We start from the raw sequence: 20,130 nt of genomic DNA on the forward strand, positions 1-20,130 counted from the left end.
AGCCTGAACAAGATGCTCCACATCCAACTCCTCAAGCTGAAAGCAAAGACTGCAGCTCAGTACAGCTCTGCCCTCAGTTTAGCCTATCCAAAATGTCTTTTCTTCATCGCAAAGTTGTGACACTGCTCTGTGCATATACGATTGCTAAAGAGAAAGAAGAAACTAGAGATTACAAAACAGGAGCCATGCCAACAAACAAGGAAGAGCAGCACTTAGTTAAGGCAGTAAAGTAGCAGTCAGTCCCAGAGCAAGAAAAGACAGATGGCATTTTGTCCTGTGGCAAAAGTGGAGCTAAGAGGACAACTTAAATAGCACCTGGTAAATGAGGCACTGAACACAGGAGTGCATTCAGGTCCATATTTAAGAAAGGAACTTCATTCATATAAGGCACTTGCTACTACCCACAGTCAAGTCACATCAAATTTCAGTGAGCCTCAAGACAGCATCTCAGTCCTGTTCCAACCTAGGATACAATGATTAATTGAGGATGCTTAGAGGACATTGGCTCCTGCACCATTTCAGGTGTAATGTCGTCATGCATGAGGATATCATTTTGGGCATCTAGGAACAGCAAAGAGATTGTTTTCTACAAAGTGAAGCTTCAGGAACAAGCACAATATGAGGCTGGGGAAGCAGCCCTCTTTTCCTTCCCCATCTTTCACTCCCTGCTTTTTTTTTTTTAGTCCCTCAACACCATCTGCGTAGACATCATCCCACAGACCAAACCCAACTGACACTCTAGTATAATCATGCCCATGTTTCCAGAAAGGCTATGGCAACCGTAGCTTCTGTCCACTCTGTGTTCCTACAAGTCAGTGTGCATCTGTGCGTATGTGTTGGGTAAAGGAAGGGCAAAGGAAAGCAGTGACTTCTGACTGCCATCCCCCTTCCAAAACCTGATACAAATTTCAGACTAGGGTTTCAGTTATTGAGAGGAGACAGGTTTCTTCCTTCTATTTGTCAAGCCCATGGACCCAAAAGCACTCTGCTTCTGCAGCCTGGCTTGATGAGTTGTTCCTGTGCCGAGCAGGGACTTAAGATATTCCAGTGCCTGCTGGGAAGCAGATCCTACTTCCCCAGCCTGCAGAGATGTTCAGAGTCTCTGATTTTGCACCTTGGAATTGAACTGGGTGCAAAGATCAATGAAAACAGCCCACAAGCAACTTGCAAACTTCCCTAAACACTGGAGACCAGGTATCAAGGGAAAAAAATAAAAAATCCCATTTATCCTTTGCATCTCTCCAAGAAGCAGCAAACCATCATTAACTACTAAACACCATGCAAGCATTTGGCAAAAATAAAAAAAGTTAGAAAAAAAAACTAAAAAACAAGTCAAGATCGCTACGTTATGTGTTGGCTGCTCATCTTATCTAAGCCCCATGAAACAAATCTCTTGCTATTTTTTTTTCACTGTTGGAATTATTTATTTTATTTGCCATTCTTAAAAAAATAAAAGCTAATACCAATAAAAACGACTCAGATACTCTCCCTTAAACCACCAACAAATCATTAACTGAGCTCAGAGTTAATAGCTTAAGAATATAAAGTATAATATATTGTAACAGCAGTGATAGAAAGAAAAAGATTTAAAGAGCATGGAACTATTACAACTAGTTTTGAGAGAGCTCAATGTGAAATCAACCAGAAAATGATCATTCCACAACTATAAATACAGAGTACTAAAACCAAAACAAAGTCTCTAGCTTTGTGAAAAAAAATCCATAAATAAAAAGAAAAAAACCCACCCCCTAAACCATTTTAGGGGAAAGTATTTAATGCAGCTATAAAATAGAGAATTTGTTTTCTTTATATTAAGTGTAGCTTTGATTGAGTCTGTAGAATTAAACACTAATGTTATTGTAAGTAAAACACAAGGAACTGGAATTTGTGTTTGGCGTATAATCAGGAAATAAGTGAGTCACAAGTCGAAGGATGTGATATGCCTTTATATGGCTTAGTTAGGGTTACTTTTGATGCACTGTAAAATAAAAGCATTCCTTAAGCAAAGAAACAAATCTTTTCAAATACGTGCAAAGAGCTCACACTCGTACTCTGTATATATACACTCTCTTTGCAAGTATGGAATAACGTGTAACACATTTGGGGTTTGGCTGGACATGTTCGATAGGTATAGCTGATTGACAGCATGTTCTCGATTACTTTATAACAGATTGAAGGAACATATCATTTAGTAATATTTTTTCCAGCATTTTAGATGACCTACTACAATTCTTCATGCCTGCAAAATGAACTGGCAATCAGAAAGCCCGGACTTGCCAGCGCTGACAATTTCAATCATAAGTGTTACAATACTTGATGCTTTGGTTGAAGTTCCAGCTCCCAAAAGTCAGCACTTATGTGAGACCCAAAATTTCTCTTTAAAACTAACAGTGGTGTAAAAAAACCAAAAACCACAACTTAAAATCATGACCCAACTGGCACCTTGAAACTCAAAAACCAGAAGAGAATTCAAAAGAAAACATAAAATCCCCTTAGCACTAAATAATTTGCTTTGATTTTCTGCCTCTCACAACATAAACCTTTTGGAGAATTAATTTAAGACCTTTTAAATATCTGGGACTGGTGGCACCAGAACCCAGACAAGACAACACCAGCCCAATGACTCTGCCTAGAGACCTCACCCTGCAAGATTTCCGTCTCCTCTCTCCCTCTCAAAGCCAACAGAATCCAAGGTACTTGTAAAGCTGAGCCACCAATGTACATAGGTATCACTGTAATATATTAGCACAGCAGCAGCATCCAAATTCCAGTTTCCAGAGCCTCTAGATTAAGCCTTAAATATATAGTTGCCCTAGATGCCATGATTTCATGCTAACAGTTCTACCATTTGTTCCACTGCAGTGGCAAACTGAGACATTATAGCGACTCTGAATTGTATAAGCTCGATCTTCTCTAAACCCTCTGCCCAGACTTCCCTGCTATATGTCCCATCAGAAATCAATAAAGTAGACAGGACTCACGTAAGGAATCTATGTGACAGAAAACCAAAGTGTGGTTTTCTATGTGACAGTACCAAATCTCAGGAAAAAAAAAAAAGAAAAAGAAAAAAGAAGTGTGTAGTAAAGGACATTTACAGGTGCCCCACAGGCTAAACACAGGTATTAGAGCAGCAGCAAGCAGAGGAAAGGTTATCTAAATGATGAAACAGCCAGCCAGTGCATCAAAGCTACTGCAGTGCACCCACATCACTACTAAACAGCTAAGTGTCTGATCCTAGAGTCACTGTGAGTTGGGTGCTTGATAACCCAAACCTAAAATGACTGGGATTAAAAAAAGGACAGCATTCACTGTCAGCTGCATTAACATGACAGTGAAGACAGCAAAGAGGGAAAAGCCAAGACTCATTAAGGAACAGAGATGAAAGGAGAGCTGTAAGACTAAACAAGCATCTTTGGTTTGTGTGGAGGACTTGCACTCCATCTTTCTAATGGAACCATCTTTGAACTCAATACAAATAATGGACAAGCTGTGATGGCTCAGGAGATCCACAGGCAACCCAGCATACAACTGTACTGTAGCTGCTCCATGTACCATTCGGGTATCTGCATTCCCTTTCCTCGCTAGCTATCATCAGATTGCATTTTATTTTTCTGCAGGGAGAATACAGTCTGCACCTCTTGCTACTAATTATAATCGAAAATGTAAAATGCAAAGAACAAGAGTATATTGGTAGAAAGCTTACTGTTAAGATTTAATATCTAGTATACACATATTAATGCAAACTAATATGCACTAGTACTCTACTGCATATTTGGTCGCACTGTATGTGGAGCTTTACGAATCTAAGTGGACTTGGGATGAGTCTGAGAAATCAGATTGGTACCCCACAGGTCTGTACAGAAGGTTATACTTAATTAAGTGGTTTCTCTCTTTCATTTAAGGATATACAAATGATCATATTATCACTGCAAGTAATGGTGTAGAGTATACTGCAAGCAAAGAGTATTCCTGACCATTTCATCAGCATAACAAATCATGAACCCAGAAAAGGACAAGTCTATAAAAAGCAGGGTTGCATTACTATTTACACCTTGAATTTATCTACATGGCATTGCTTTATCTGGCCAGATAGAGATTCAAAGTTGAACCCTCCCTGATGAAAGACTCAGTGGGGAAATTAAAATATAGCCAGGGATAAAACATTTCCAGGTTAGCAATACAAAAGCAATTAGAACAATAGTGGCTATGTCATTAATTGGGAAGATGCTCTTCCCAAACCCCAGTCAGAACTTACACACAGAGAAGTTAGCCAAAGCATCATGAAAAGATCTCCTGAAGAAGAGGAAGAGGGCAGAGGAGAAAAGAGGGAAACAAAAAGAGTGTTTGCATCAGGACAGATGACTAACACTTCAGATATGCCCAATTCCTGGGTGTATTAAACTTTTCTCCATTTTCAACCTTTTTCTGCCCATTTTTGATAAGAACCTTGACAAATAGATGATAGTTCCCTTTGAAAAGTGCTACTGCAAGTAATTCAATCTAGAAAAAAAAAAAAGCAAACTGAGAGAGGATAAGATAACACAGGCCTGTAAAATCACAACCACTACAGAAGGGACAGGAATCACTGATGTTTTCTTTTTCTCCCATTCTCTCATTCTTTCTCTCTTTAGAAAACCATAGGTGGAAAAAAAAAAAAAGTTAATAAAAGGTAGGTTCAACACATGAAGATGTGGTTCTCCACACCACGGGGAGGAAACACATACAACTCCTTGCCACAGGATTCTGCAGATGCGAAAAGCTGTTGGGGAGACTTGGTAAGTTTCTGGAAGATAAATACAATGAGGGTCAGTAAGGTCACAGGAAACACTTCCAGGTAAGGAAGAGCCAGAGATGTGAAAGTATTATGGTGAAGTATCACACACACATCCTTGCACTCTTCTTGCTCTTCATTACACAGCCCACCTGCAGCCACAACTGGAGAGAGTCTACTGAGATAGGTGGACCTTCCCTTGAAGCCAGTATGACTGCTATCATATCCTTAAAAACCTAATCAAGCACACGTTGCAGGCTCCCAAGGAAAGCTTCTAAGAGGTCTCAAGTATAGTTAAGTCTATCACTGACTCAGTTGTGAATGGTTGTGGGATGAGGGAGGGAGACTGATGAATCTGTGATATGGATAATGTGAGTCTGTGCCCAAAGAGTGAAAGCAGAGAAATCTGCACGGATATGAGCACACTAGGGGACTTCGGAGTAGGGAGCAGGGCACTCTTCTCTCCATGGTAAGAGACTGGAAGGAAGGCAATTATCATGCAAATATCCAAACCTGTCACCGGGATACACCGAAATAGTCCCATACTGGGAGCTGTGACACTTGCAAAGAGTGATTAGAGAGATCACAGGTACAGCTTTCTCCTGTGCCTTCACATGCTTTACAAAAAAGTCGCTCACAGCGTTAACAGAGAACCAAGGACCTGCTGAGTACATTTCAACCGCGCTCCAATGCTTTGATCCCCAGCACTTCCTGCAGAAAAGAGGAGGAAGTAAGCTGATAAGATGAATACAGATGCTGCCTACTACCTTCTGCAGATAACCAAGAAGTATGAAAAAAAAGAGAACTAAATTCCCTTTCACTGGGAGGTCTGGCACATATGACCTGAATGCAATCGCAACAGCAATTAGCTTCATGTCACAGAATGGCTGAGGTTGGAAGGAACCTCTGGAGGTCATCTTGTCCAACCTCCCTGCTCAAGCAGGGTCACCTAGAGCATGTCCAGATACCTTCTGAATATCTCTAAGGAGAGAGATTCCTGCAACCTCCCTGGGCAATTTGTGCCAGTGGTCAGTCATCCTCATGGTAAAAAACGCATTTCCTGATGCTCGGGGGAACCTCCTGTGTTTCAGTTTATGCCATTGCCTCTGGTCCTGTCACTGGACACCACTGAAAAGAGCCTGGCTCCATCCTCTTTGCACCCTCCTTTCAGGTATTTATATACACTGATGTATAGAAACATCAATGTATATATCCCAGACGTATATAGACATTTCCACTCCCTACATGCATATACCTATTTAGAGTGAACTGGAACCAATTCATTTAATATTTCACCCAACAAACATGATCCTGACTGAGATCAGTGACTTCACTGACTTATCTGCAGGACCCTTTGGAATTCGGACTGCCAACCACTATTTACTACAGTAGATATTGGGTGTTATTGTTTTAACATGTTTAAAAGGGAACAAATTCATTTGTTGGATTGCTTATGTGCAAACGTGAATATTGCCAGTTCTACCTGCTAGAATTAGAAGAATATGATTACAGGTCTTCCATGCAAAGTAATCCTAAAATACCTGTTAGTAAATGGTGAGGAAGAGGTATCACATGATGAGCATGTATCAAAGCAGATCTTGACCTGAGCAGGCCTGGGACAAAAATGCTCATCTATTCACCTATGGCAAGACAGACTTTTCCACGTGAAAATATTTCGGCTAGAAGCTGAATCTGAGACTGTTGGTGGAAGAGAAAAATCTAAGTACACAGTCTTTATGGTTGCAAAGATAATTTTCCAAATACAAAGTACTACAGCACTAGCTTCATAAACCTATTACTAATAGCACTGTCTGCCTTTACTCACAATTGTGCAGGCCTCTGAACTGCAGATCTCAATCCCTTGCAGGCTGCCTCATGGCATTCTATCAGTGTCTTCTGTATGGTTTTAAAAATACCATACAACTCTTCTGAAATGGTTGCCAGTTCTTTAAATGAAGTAAATTCAAGGAGGAGTCTGGAAAGAGTCTATATTTAGAATTGGATTACAGTTTAACCCTGGTAAATTTAAACCAATTTCATTAGCAATACATTTACAAATAAGTGTTCATTTCAGTTATGAGAAGGGTGGGTTTTTTTCAGTTTACCCTGCTGCACCCTGAAGCAAATTTGAACTAAAACAAAAGTGGCCATTCCCAAACTGAACATCCACTACCTGAATCCCAAATTTAAAGCTGAGTTCAATGAGTACCGTCGCCTTATGGAGGCATGGCTTTCCTTCCGCCTCTCAGACTACACATTAGATGAATCTGTTCTTCTTCTTCATCTTTGATTCTATAAATGCAGTCAAGTAACTACCTGAATTTACAAAAGCACCTAATGTTAACAGATGTGGTTTTCTGTGTCCCACTGAGAAAATGCTGTCTCTTCAGACAAAAACAAACATCATGAAAGATGCCCAGATAAGTCTAAAAATGAATTTCTGTGGCAATCTATAGACAAGCTCTACCCACTTGCCAAGCCAATCAGAAATCTTGGTGCAATGAATTGTGCAGAACTGGACTTTGAACATTTACACCTCTGATTTTGTCACCGTTGATGGAGCTCAGTTTGTTCCCTGAGACTGTTATGAGTATGACCTATTGCACATATGACTTTAAAAGTTGGCCCACCACACTTTAAACTATTTGCTGTGTAGAAAGCATTACTGTTTTTCAGGAATCCCTGGAGTTCCCACAGGAATACCTGGTGGAATAGTAACCCAAATACAGCCTGGCCAGAGCAACTCCTGCCTTGGAGGTGAAGAATTAGCTTATATCAGTGCAACTACTTCCACTCAGGGCTGGTACATCATCTTAGCCACAAGTGCAGAAACACAGGACAAACAAGCATTTCAACACTCCTGGCTAGGGGATCTTGCCCTCAACACACATACTGATGCTTGTACATGGTCTCCTGGCTGTCTATACTCCTGTCCATCTGTTGGGATGGCATTACGCCAGCTAACAAGGTAGCACGCCAGCTTCACTAGCACAAATGTGCCAAATAAAGATAGGTTGTTTCGAATGCGCTGCTTTCAGAAGACTGCAAGAGCCAGGTAGAAATTGTCCGCACTAAAGGGAAAAAAAAAAAAAAGGCAAGAAACTTCTGCACATCCCCAGCTCTCCTACTTATTTTAGGTTTGACCTCCCCTTCATTTTCAATATTCAAGCATCTTCCCAAACATGGAAATCTGAACAAAGTTGTTAAATATCAGAGACTGCCAGGCAAAGCAGGTGGTATTTTAACAGACTCACTGGTAAGACCATTACATGCCTGCAGGAGGTCCTATTTCTCTCTATATATACATCCCACTAATAACCTTAGGAGAGAGCTTTCCCATCTAAATCTGCACATTTCTTGACTGTTTTCCTTCTAATCATCTCTACTTTTTCAATATTTTAAGAGCAGCTCTTCTCATAGAACAAAACTATAGTTTTTCAAAATACCTATTAGCCTTTTAAATAGAACCACAGTTCCTGCTGCTGGAACAAGTATATAGGAAACCCTTCACACATCCAGTAGTACCCAGTTAACTTGAATTTTAGTGTGAACTTGAAAATTATAGAACCAACTCAAGAATCTGTGATATCGTTGAATTCATAAAGGCATGAACCTACCTACAAGCACTAATTTAGAAGTCTGGAGAAATGCAGACTCCCTCTTTTCAAAAGTCTCCCTATGCTCACAAACTACACAGGCTCAGTCCCCGCGATGAGCAAATCTGAAGAGCCATAAAATATAGGGTTTAAGAAGCCAGTGAGCTTGCCAGCTCCGTACATTGCTGAACACTCTGGGAATACTGGAAATTCTCTCTTGTAAAGTTTTAAGCCTAAGCTGTGCACTTGCCATATAAAAGGAGTCAGCCAAAACTACAGTTTGTGGCAAAAAAAAAAAAAAAAAGTAATAGACTTTGTTGAAATGAAGTAGGAAAATGGAAAAGACAGTAATGGCCTACACAAAGCAAACAGAAGCAACATGGACTGCCTCCTCCTGGGTTAATATTATAGCCATCATAAAGCTGCCACAGCAGCCACAGATAAATACAGGAAAGTTGGTTTTCCTTTAAGAAGCAAAACACAGAGAAGGCTACCTGCATGCCTCCAAAAGCTTTTCCTCAGAAGTTATTTCTCTGAGCAGTGCATGCTTAGTCTGTTGATAAGCACATCGTTAGCGCAGTCACCTTTCCCGTTCTGTCACAAGCGCTGGCTCCACCTTCCCCAGCAGCCTGGAGGACAGCACCGCCGTGGGACAGGGACAAAGGAAGGTGTGTGTCTCTCAGAAGAGTTGACTGACAAACCAAGGGTCCTGCCTGCCTATGTTTGTATCAAGTTCCCAGAAACATTACATCAACAGGATACAGTCATCCATCATTTTCTAAAGTCGCCACAGTAGCGGGACCTTTTCTTCTCAGCTCAGTTCAGTCCAGTTACTTAACTGCTCCGTCATTCAGATCCCACTGCTTTTGATAGTGGCACACTGCTGGACTGGGCTCTGGTGGAGATAATGCTATATGCTCCATAACTCCAAAGAACATGCAATTGCTCCACCCTACCCCTTTCTTTCTCCCACAGATATTCTGCCCTGTGAACAGAAATAAAAGACTGTAGCTCAATTTACACGATCCTGCTTTTAGTACAGTAGGTCACTAACATCCCTAAACAGGGATCACACTCGGAAGCATCATTTTTGACAGCAATAGAGTATGTGCTGGTGGGGGGAAATATGGGGTGTGGAGACAAGCAGATCTGGGAAAGGTTTTGTGATAGTAAACACAGCCAGCGTGAAGGTAACCATCTGCTGGCAGGCGATTCTGACATGTAAAATATTGAGCAAGCATGAATGAAGAACAGCAAACTCCACCCATGCGCCAGACACAATCAATCTGACCCCCTTGAAATTTTCATCTGAATTTATGTTACCTTTTAATAACCTTTCGTTGCTCTCCGCAAAGATAACAGGTGTCATTAAAACAGCTGTCACCGTGCCAGTCTTCCCTGAGACACCTATTTATTTGGATCTTTCAAGAGAAATATAAATGAAATCAGTCATTCTTTATTAGAGGGTTCCCAGGGACAGTTAGTTGATTGGCATCTCACAGTAGTGGGCAAGTCACCGCAAGACACTTGTAGAGGAGAGCATTTTCCCTGAAGTCTTGATGCTTTAACATCTGACAGGAATATGTATATACGTATAGATTGATTTTTTTTGATGAATGATACTCTGTGAAATATCAGAGAGAAAAATGTCAGACATACATTGCATAGCAATCGAGGGCTAATGAAGATCCAGGTATTAAATCAATTAAGAAGTATCAAAAGCTACCTAATCATCAAGGAACAAAATTGGCACCACAATATGTAGTGAGTATGGGAAAGCCTAATTTACTAAACATACCCTGCAGTCACATAATTGCATGTAATTTTACCAGCATAATTAACTAATTTAATTACCACTTCTCAAGTGCATCAATTATTGACATTACAGAGTTTTCAGACAGCAGAATTACTGTGTGGTACATTCAGAGAATGCAAAATGCTTTGTACGCCTATTTTCCAGTCACAGTCAACAACTGAGAGGGAACACAAGCAGCAAAAGGGGAAAAAAATTCAAGTGCATCACATCGAGCACAGTTTAGGGGTCAGGTTTAAGAGATGAACCAGACAAAGCCATGTTTATGTAGGACTGAAAAGTCAACAGCAAACAACTGGAGAGACGAAGGAGACAAAAGCAAAGTGCGGTGCTAAAACAGACAACTCTTATTTCTGAACAACGAGGTCTATCTATCCAGGAGGTGACAAGCTCTTTTGAGACCTACCAGCCACGCTTACCTCCTAATCAAGGGCTTGATCTTACAGCAAGATCTGCAAGGACGTACGGATACCTGCACCAAGCTCTGCCAGCCTCACTAAAAAGTCATAAAGGTGTCAGATCTGTCTGCACAAGTCTCAAAGCAGAATCAAAGCCCAAGGAGACTTGGGCTAGCATGTGATAAGAAACAGGGATGTGCTTGAACAAACCCTAGATGCACTGGTTCCCTCCAAGAGAGGGGAAAAAAAAGTACAAAGATGAAGTATGGATGCATTCTTATTAATTAAAATGTAGCTTTGCCATGTGGGATCATTACTCAGACTTGAAGAACTATTGATCCCCTGCTTAATGTTTAGACGCTGTATGTAAATCTTTGCATAAAACCATTTTGTTTCAGCAATAAGCTTTTCAAAGTCAAGGGAGATGTCAGCATCTGCTCCCCACGGAGTCTTAAGAGTCAGTGTCAGTAAAAAATGGGCAGCGTCAGTAAAAATTATGCCCTGTGTCAGTAAATTTGTTAACAGGGTGGTTGGAAACCCTGGGAGCTGTGGTGTCATTTTCTTTTCCCATTGCCCTCTTGTACTTGACCTTTGCACAGCTGTTTCACAGTATCTGGAGATGGCTGAACTGTGAAATAGTGATTACAGGAAAGGGGGCATTTTAATGAGACAATACAACCTAGAACAAGAAGAGGGCATTCTTTCATATGCCAACTGAGATCTTTAAAGTCTTTTTTGTCTTTCAGGTTCAATTAAGAATATTCGCCACAACCTCCCCTTTTAAATCTAATGCCAATGTTCAGTTACGCTTTTTAAGGTGACAAAAGCTTACTGGATTCCTTATGGTGATTACTCCAAGCAAGCAGAGGCACTTTGTTAAAATACAATAAAACAAAAGTCCAAATAAATCATCAATACCCAGAAAGTACTTAACGTCATGCAGAATAAAGCAAGTGCAGACTGGGTTGAATCAGTCATAGCCCCGTCAAGTCTTTGGGCACAGTAGCACATGTGATAAAGGCTCCTTCCTTGGAGACACGTGAATGATACACTTGAGAAGAAATTCTACCAGAGCAAAGCTACCGCTACCCTGTCCTTTTAAGGACCAGACTTCATCCTCCAATAAGTAGCATTGCAGGGATGGAACTATGAACCTGTTGCTGTCTGGCCTTGTGAGGGCCTTGTGAGGTTCCAGCTCAGGCAAAACCTAAGCATATGCTAAAATTTAAGCAATGGCTGAAGTTGAGCAACTGGCTTGAAGTATGCAGACAAGTACATCTTTGACTAGATTTGAGTCAGACTGGTCTGGTGCATGTAGCAGTAATGAAGCTTCCTCCAAAAAGCACAAGAGACTCTTGAGCCTTCTTCAAATGTTCTATGCAACAGCAAGACACAACCTAGTCCCATCTGGCATCCTGACTTGAAACGCTGATGTGAAAAATCAGGACAATGAGAAAAGCACATGTTGCGATCATGGGCAGTGGAAGGACGAGGATGGAGGAGGAAGGGGACCACAACATTTTCATGCTAACAGACAAAATGACTTTTTGTAAGCAAACCTGATGAATGATGCTCTTCATGCTGCTCGTTCTGCAGGCTGCCCTCTGTACACCTGCCACGTGGCTGCTATCAGTAAAAGCAATTCCAGTAATGACATTGATGTGTGAGGGGCCTGCACTTGTGAGACGCTGGGCCTAAAACATTATTCATTGCAGTTGTAAGTGGGTGGTGGAACTTAACCAGTCAGCTGAGTAAGTGCATATAAATGAGCATAAACAGACAGCAAAAAGAGCGGATGAGTCAGTAGCAGCAGGAAAGAAATAAGATAAAATACAAAAATCCTCCTCATACTCTGTCAGCCCTAGTGGGAATTGTGTCACACCGCTCCAGCCTTCAAATGTCCTCTCAAGTGACTGCAAAACCTGTAAGAGGGTTGTGATTTTTTTAAACATCAACATGAGTTACCAATCTGCGGTGTATGCATGCTACTAGCTGGTACTCAGCAATCCGAAATACAAATTATTAATAATTTGTGCAATGCATAGCTTAGCAATTTGTATTTCAAATTGAAAAGTTGTGCATTGAGCAAACTACTAGAAGTCATCATCCCATCTGGCCTGTCATACTATGTGTGCAGTAACTGATCTAAGATGCTGTCATGATGGGAAAGTTTGAGGTTGATCACAAATGAGGCTGTAACACGCTTCCCTCGCAGCTTGCAAACAGAGCTGCTGAGTTTCCTATTTCACAGAGACTAAGGAGTGAAAGTGGAATCAGACATTCATACTTGTCAGTACTCTAGCATCCCTCTACCTGAACTAGAGACCAAACAGATGAACTGGAAAGAGTAAGATGCTTCCTAAGTTATCTTCTCTTTTGTCATTTCCAAGACCTTCCCCGCAAAGCTTTTCTTCAGCCTCTCTTCTCAAACAAGTTAATTTGGATGAACCCTTTTCTCCCATATTCCATTACCCTTTGGCAGAGCCTGGGAGTTTGGTGACCTCTCTTAGGTGGCCTTACTGCCAGCGGGGTAAGCGAAATCATGCTTCACACTTCACTGACTCACCCAGATACTATAACCTCCCAGATATCACTGAAGTTAAATCCTCTTCAGCCTTACTGAAGTTAAATCCTCTTCAGCCTTAATTCCAAATCTGGTATTTTGGACAAAATCGAGTTTTTCCTCCTCTGTTGTGTTCTCACGCTTTCTAGATGCTTCAGCATCCCTTCAACGTGGAACGTAGCACTGCAGATACAGATGGGAACAAAGCAAGAAGGGCAGCACAACACTGTGAAAGGCGCATGACCAAGAATAGCTAACCATCTGGCTCTCCGTATTAGCATTCTCAGTATCATGGTTTTCCCTTGCTGTTGTATGAGGAGGGAAAACAGGTTGAATCTCCTATCCTACCACACATTCGTGAACCAGACTGCAAAAATTGGCCCAAAGGGTAGCACATCTGGTTAACATCTCAGTACTCAGCTAATTGTTTAACAAAGAAAATCTGTTCTGAGCTGCTCTGGACCTCTTTTAAGTCACTGGACCCTCGTGTAATTGCTATCCATTCACCACACCGGGGTAGCCGAGCAAGAAGCAGTCTGCATACTACATGCGCTACCAACACACAGCAGATGGCAAGGATGGTCAGTACTGGGCCTGACGTCTCTACCAGAGCCTTCCAACTAACCCAAGCCGCCGTGGAACTCCGAACAAGATAAGCATCGATTATTAGGTAATTCTGTCAGTTCCACATTGGGGTGAATGGGTAGGAAAACAACCAAAGTCAATCATAATAATTTAGTGAAAATAAGGAGGTGGAGGGCACCTGGGTCTCACTGAGGACCTTCATCCTATACTATGTATCATTTTAACAGATGAGAAGGAATAGAAACAGAATTTAAAACTAGTGTTGCTTATGTACAAGTGAGCATGGCTCCAGTACATCTGTTATATTTGCTCAGCATGAAGTTCAAACCAGTTACCTTTCCACGCTTAGTGCTCTTCAAGAGTCAGTTTCAAAAAGGTGAATACACTTAGGGCCAAATTCAGACAGCAGAAAAGAAATATAGGATGGAAAGATGACGACTGGCAAGAGCTTAAGAATATCTTAAGGTATCCCAAAAGCCAGTGTAATGATTAAAAAAAAAAAAAAAATATCACACTGGTCACAGAAATGCAGCCAGGCTTACAATGAAAATGCATATAACAAATGCAAGAAAGAGAAAGATTAAAATGGTAAGTATAAAACAGAAACTAGACATTGTAGAAAATGGAGGAGGGAAGGAAAAAGGCATAACAAACCAATAGCCAACAGAGCCAAAGAACCAGGACAAATATTTTAAAGTTCATTAGGAACAGAAGGACCTTTCACAATGACAGTAATCTATTACTGGATGAAGAAAGTTGTCTTGTGAGCAATAATAGCAAAAAGGCAGAAATCTAAGAAAAAGTCAGATGATCTAATACTGCTGAGCAAACCAAAAACAAAATCCCCAAATATGCCCTGCCCTCGAGAGAAAGGAGGATCTTTCCACTGTCTAATTAAAATAAAAGAATAAAGCCAGATTTGGCTACAGTTTGTAAGACACTAAGTGGGGAGCTAGAATTCAGTGGCTAAGACTTCTATTCAGCAAAGGCAAAATAAGATTGAGAAGCAAAATAAGGCTTGAAAGCTGCAGAAAACAAACCTCAAATAAAACTGAGGTTCTTATTTTATCTTTGCAAGGATCTAACCCATTGGCTAGTTCACTGTTTTACAAATGCTTCACCATCCACATTCCCTGGTCTCAAAGGGCTGACGGACCAGCATGACCCGAGGAGAGATTACAGTGCACATGCTGATTTATACCAGCAGGAAATTTGGCCCTCCAGGTTTTGGGAAGAACTGTGTTTTATTCCTATTTTTGTTCCCTTACAAAGATGAAAGATGAGAAGAATTCAGAACTGGTTCCAAAGGTGCAGGTGCTCTGCACAGTTCTGCTGGGGGGTGGGCAATATTGGCAGGACCTCCTCACCACTGCTACATCAATACCACACCTTGGCTCATCAACCAGTGAGACCAGCTGCATGAGAGACAGTTAGGAAGCTTCCTTTTACACTAGTCCAGACATTTCCTTTCCACTACCAATTAACTACCCACAACACAGAAAAGCTTATCAGCAACATCAAAGAATGCATTCCTCACTAACACACACGGTATGGCAGATAACGTCTCTGGCTGCATCAGATTTTCTAATTAGGCGTGTGGGAGTGGGGGAAAGAAGAGGGGGGCTAAAAAAAAAAATAAAATAAAATCAAGCAGAGCGCACTGTGTGTGTTGTTAGCAGACACTACTGTAAACTGAAATACAGGTGCCATTAGCAATCTGCTGTCTGCTGAGCCGCGCTGCTCTGGGGCCTCACTTCCCGGTTGGTCTTTTTTGTCTCTGTCTCACAGAAAGCAATGTATAGAAGACTCCTTCAGTGTGGCAAGAAGAAATAGCACAATGATTGTACATTTGCCTTTGATACCTACCATGTCACAGTAAAAAGAATAAAGGGACCAGATAATGAAAGCCACTGATTTCATAAAAAGACCATGTTGCTTTAAAAAACAAAAGCCAAATGGAAGAAGCAAATACCTAAAATGTAGTAGCTTGAATCACTTATTAAACAGTTCAACAAATGATTCACAATAAGGAATTCATTAGATTAATTCAGCACACACATACACTCACCCCCTCCCCGCAGTTTAAAATTCACTTGAAAGTATCCAATTGGGTTGAGGGCAAATCTCTATTTCAACTCCCTTCAAGTGCAGGCACAGACAGTTCAATATTTTCTCTTCAAGCTCTCTTAGTTAATTGAGAGTATTTACACAATTTTCGTTTCCCCAAATGAAAGAGTGCACATGCACTTCCAGCACAAATAATTGTGCATGTAGTTTAAAAAAAAATGGTGTCTTTACATATTTGTGCCAGCAAAACTTGACAGCAGGAACATTGGCAGGAAGCAAACACAAAGAAGACGTCACTACAGATGAAGCAAATTAATTTTCAGATTGAACATTCCCAAAAATATTGTCCAACTACAGACAGATCATTATGCTGAAGTATGAACTGTGAAAAATTAACAACAAGAAATATGCAGTGCTTACTTTGCAAGCCTCAAATTGGGTAAATCACCTTAGGTCTTGTGGCTGTAGTAGCTGCATTAATTGCTCAAGACCTGATTCCGAGATAAACTTTTCTGCATGGAAAACAAGTCTTTGTTTCATTATTAAATCCAAACGCAAACTGATGGTGCCATATAAAACAGTCTTCTTTTGAAATTCCAGTAGCAGCTCAATAGAGTTGAGCTTCAAACTGGCAACCTGCATTATTCAGTTTTAGATACAGGAACCTGTCACATGCTGCTTTTTGTTGTGTTTAAAAAAGAGTTAATATTTGGCTAATATGTTTATCTTTGCATAACATTACTGTCTATGTGCAGGAAAGAAAGAAACAGCTGTTGCAAGCCTAACCCTCGCTCATTAATCTTTCATCATCTTGGGACTTCCAGCGTAGTATTCTCTATTACAGCATCAGCTTTCTATTCAGCAGTGGTATCTTAGAGCAAATTCCCTACAAAACTGCCATTTAGACTTGCCAGATCTACTTGTACTGAACCGGGACACTGAGGCTCCACACACATCATCACCCAGCAGAGAAGGGGGCAGGAGGCAGGCAGTATTTCTGCCTTACTGAGGCTTCCAGAATCTGCCTACTGGTGGCCGCTGGTTTCAAGGGGAGCAGGAGGCATCCCAGGCACGGTATTTCCTCCTGGTAGCACGAGGAGCAATTTCAGCTCCCTCGCATCAAACTGATGTACTGAGGTATGCTCTTACTCAAACACTTGGCAAATATCCTGAACCTTGGAGTGCCCAGGTTACACCCAGAAACTTACATATTCAGCAGCAGAGGACTATCTCCTCCTCCTGTTGCAATGGTCTCATCGTTGCCTGATTTTCTTCTCAGCCTCCTTTTGGATGCATGCCCAAATCCACAGATGTGCACAGGAGGTAGATGGCACTAGAGGTGCCCTTAAGCACCTCAGCTGTTAATTCGCGCTGCCTCCCAGGTGTTATTAGCAGAAAACACGCATTGTAGAAACCACAGTAGGATTGTCTTTACACCATTCTTGTTTTTAATCTTTTCAAATTCTCAGGAAACGGAGTCAATGGGTATTTGGGAGTCAGAGCTGTATGACTTCCTCCTCCTCCTCCTCATTAGACATATATATATGTATTAGACATATATATAAAAACATGTAGTGAAGCATATGTTGGTTTCAAACATCTGCCTGTAGCATGTCAACATTCACTGCTGCAGTAAAGTCACCACTCCGGCCGCTAAGCATAGTTCTGCCCAGCTGACAAAGCAGCATCACACACAGCTTGGCTCTGCCCTCAGCCACCTAATCTTTGGGCATTCAGGCCATGGGCACCACACAGGGGAAAGACTGCCATATCTGTGCCGCAGGCAGACTTCATGCAACACCTCATGGACTGTCTTTAAGCAGTTCAGGATGGGTCTGTGTCTGACCTGTCACCACTGCACTGACTTGTATACAAGGTAAATACAGTGAGAGCATTTAATGCCCCACACCATGCTCTAATGCCAGGGAAGTAACTGTGATATTACCGATGCTGTTCCTCACCAGCTATCCGTTACCAAGCATGCACACACTGGTACAAATATAGGCCACACTGGTACAAATATAGGCTGGGCCGTATTTAAGAATAGCATAAGCTAGTCAGGGGAAGAATTACGTAATATTTCTTCTTCTGGAAGGTGCCTGTAGAATTTTTGATACTTTCATAATACACATTATTAATTATTCACGCAAGCATACATGCAGACCACATACACCAGTAATGTGTGTTGCGGAATTACTAATTCACATGCCATTATTAGCAACAGAATTGAGCATAAGACTAAACTCCTAAAATGGATAATGTGGTCCATCTTGAGGTTAATACCTGTACTTCTTTTTATTTGGTTTACGCATGTCCTCCATACTATCTTTCCTTATGGTGATCAGCCTGATGAGAATCAAAAGGCACTCTTACCTAGCACAGTAAATGCAAACTAGTCTTCACAGTAACAAATGGAAAGAAAAGCACGCCAATATCTTATTATGGTTTGTGCTGTGTTACTTATGCTTACCTGATCTGCGTTTAATAGGTTGCCTTCATAGTCCCCCCACAGAGCTACAGATTCTCATGTTAAACAAGGAAGCTCCTGACAGCTTTCTCCTTCCTAGGGCAAGATTGCTCAACTAACAATAACTAAGATACCTTTTGACAAGTGCAGCTAAGAGCCAGTAAAGCTTAGTCAATCTGCATCAGTCTGTCTTGTCACCTCTCTTTCAGTTTCATATCTAAACGCTGGATGCCAAAGTCTCTTGCAATGATTATAGAAAATTATAAAAGGGGAAATGAATGCAAAAGCAGAAATCATATTAATCAGTTGAAGGAAAATACTTTTCCAACTACAATTGTGGCTGAAACCCATAAATTAGATGACTGGAGTAATAAGACATGTGAAATGGCTTTTAAGTCCACTACCAGTTCCATGCAATAAATTTCAAATGACATCCAGGCTTTTAGTGGAGGAGATGATTTATTGCAGTCTGCAGGAAGAGAGCTTTCATGGATTATCTCTAAAGTGGCAAAACTCTATTCTGAATTTTTCAAAATTAGTGCAGCTCACTGAATGTTACTGACAAGCAAGTCCAAAAGCACTTTAAATGAAAAAAACCTTTTTGTAAGAAAAAGGGCAAAGATACTTTAGAATATCCACAAATTTTGCTAAGAGAACTACATCTTGTCTTTTCATAAACCAGAAAGAAAAAAAAAAGGGGGCAAGAGAATAACACTTGCTGTGTGTTGTTCACCTGGGTATCCTACAACCAGAGATATTTCACTAGTGAACTTTACAAGGCAACATTACTCAGGTTTTGATGCTAAAAGTCTACAAAATAATTTGGTAGATAACGCAAGTTCCTCCCCAAACCTATAAACCTAAATGTACTCTTTCCACTATTTTTGTCACTAGGCGATGCGACTGAAGCGCTGAGCACAGAAACGCTCTCCAAAGACAGTGTGGAGCCCACAACGTCCTGTTTCCTTTGAGTATCCAGAAATAGACTTATTTCTTCTCCTCTGGTAAAAGGAATCAGAGAAAACCTGTCTCCACTGGAATCGCAGAGTGCCATAACGTCAGAGTATCAGAGCTGTGATGCTCACTGCAGGGCTCCTGCGTTGCCCCTGACCAGTGGAGTGTTGCGCAGTGTCCCCATTCGGAGTCTGCTCCTTTCCCGGGGGTGAAGACGGCTGGTAAGACCCCTGGGGTGTTGTCACGATTGCATCCCTAGGTACCCCCCTGCTCAAGACTGTAAAAGTAATTGTGTCTAAGGAGAGGATGTTCCAGGGAACAGGCATAATCCTCTTCAAGAAGCACAGGTGTACCTTGGCTAAAAGCTGTTAGACACAGGCCCCTAATTCTGATTGCTTTACTGTCTAGTGAGACTAAATAATTCTAGTAATTCTCAATACATGGGACACAATTTGCATACCAATGGCAGTTAAAACTAGGGTATGTTTGTGTTAAGTAATGGAAGTGTTATATATGCAAAACATCATCTTACACTTTTGTGACACCTTTCATCCAGAATAGTCCTAAACTATTTTATGGACTAAGTAGAGACCTAATTTCATTGGTATTCAGAGTAGAAAGTGAAGGTCTATGCTTTGGCCAATTAATTTATTGTAGAAAATGTACAGGGGTGTGATTTAGTCTCCCAGGAGAGAACGCAAGAGGATACCAAGACTAACAGCTCTGCTTTTACATGACTGTTAATGATGCCTTGGTTTTCATTAGAGTCTTTCCTACTAAAGACTAACCATTAGCCTTTTAAAGCATGAATTCAGCACTGACCTGGATTAAGAGCCGCATTTCACTGACTCCACAGTACTTATAGCTCTGAGATTTCCCTTGCAAGTCACCTATTCAAAGCTGGATAGAAATATTT

This window comes from Charadrius vociferus, unplaced genomic scaffold, assembly GCF_000708025.1.
Source record: "Charadrius vociferus isolate BGI_N301 unplaced genomic scaffold, ASM70802v2 scaffold422, whole genome shotgun sequence".
NCBI lineage: Eukaryota > Metazoa > Chordata > Aves > Charadriiformes > Charadriidae > Charadrius > Charadrius vociferus.